This window comes from Ornithorhynchus anatinus, chromosome X5 (genome assembly GCF_004115215.2).
Source record: "Ornithorhynchus anatinus isolate Pmale09 chromosome X5, mOrnAna1.pri.v4, whole genome shotgun sequence".
Lineage (NCBI taxonomy): Eukaryota > Metazoa > Chordata > Mammalia > Monotremata > Ornithorhynchidae > Ornithorhynchus > Ornithorhynchus anatinus.
In genome coordinates this window covers 31,739,241-31,740,652 of record NC_041753.1, presented here as the reverse complement: position 1 = coordinate 31,740,652, position 1,412 = coordinate 31,739,241, and the positions used below count along the sequence as shown (strand labels likewise).

Genomic DNA, 1,412 nt, shown 5'->3' with positions numbered 1-1,412 from the left:
TGAGAGATCCTATTCATATGGACCACAAAAGACCAATGTACAACCAACACTTCCTTCTACACTGATAGTGCATTAAACATATTCAATCCTATTTATGGAGTGCTTGCTATGTGCAGAGCATTGTACTAAGTGCTTGGGAAAGTACAACAGAGTTGGTAAGATATGCTCCCTGCCCTCAAGGAGCTTACATTGTTGTGCATTTGCTTACATAGGGCTATTTGTTGCAATATAAAATTAAAGTTCACCACATTCTAATGAGATATTTTAGATTTAGGTGGGGGCAGGCAATATTTAAGGTGCCCTTTCTAGCCTCTCACTCCATTTGAGGTGAGCACTGCATCCCAAAATAAGGCTGTTCAAACATCCAAGGTGTTACGGAATATCAGTGTTGCCTGAATAGTGACTGAATGACCAATATCTCAGGTCTGTTACTTGCATAGGACTTTTGTTTATGGGTAAGGGTTCAGGGCTTGAGATTTTTTTTTCCAGTAGAGTTGATGGTTTTGCTGAGTCATCCATACTCTTTCATCTGGTCCCACTGAGACAAGCAGAAGGAACTGTGAGATGATTGATTTAGGTTAGGGATGTAGTCTGGCTATGGAACAGAATATCTCTGTGGATCCATCAATCAATGGTATTTATTGAGTTCTTAGTGTGTGCAAAGCATCTATTAGAAATAGCAGACACTACTGTGCTCTTTTCCCTCTCAGGGTCACACCTGGAGAGTTTCCAGTACTCTACCAGTCTTGACTATGGGAGGGAGAGGCAAGCAGAGGCCTACCCATTCCTAGCTTGGGCAGTGGCTAGTGAGTGGAAGGCAATCTGCTACAAGTCAAAGGTCACCTGTGCTGGGAAGCAGCAGCACGGGAGAGGGTCAAGGTCAGAAGGAGGCAATAGTGAACCACCTCTGCATTTTTACCAAGAAAACTCTATGGATCCACTACCAGAACGATTGCAGATGTAGGTGGGGCATGCTGGGAGAGATGTGTCCATGGTGTCGCTATGGGTCAGAGATGACTTGACGGCAAAAGACAAGACTGTGCCCTTGTCTGCTTTTCCTGCTCGTGGTGAGTGTGGCACTCAGACCTGCTATGATAACTACTGGGGAAGAGTTGGGGTGGGTGTCTCTGATTTTCAAAATATAACTACTTACCCAAGAGATGGAACTATATAGCCTGAGTGTGTTTTCTATTTGTTTTTGTTTTTATGTCCTTGGACACAAATAACCTTTGGAAGTTTTGGAAGGTACTAGGGGATGGGGAAGTGAAAGAGCACCAAAAATAAATATAAAGATCTGAAAATACACCCAACACCCACATCCTCTCTCACATCCACCATTCATACAAACACATGCACAGTCACCCAGATATTATCCAGGGAGGAGAGTGGTTTCAGCAGTGGGAAAGGTGATG

The 1,412-nt window shown here is 43.6% G+C and overlaps 1 non-coding gene across 1 annotated transcript; it reads left to right on the top strand.

Moving 5' to 3' along the window:
* The first annotated feature begins 700 nt into the window (after positions 1-700).
* LOC114808455 lies at positions 701-833 on the top strand. Its single transcript, XR_003756303.1, has one exon. It is a non-coding gene; the product is annotated as a small nucleolar RNA SNORA7 (small nucleolar RNA).
* The last annotated feature ends 579 nt before the right edge of the window (positions 834-1,412 follow it).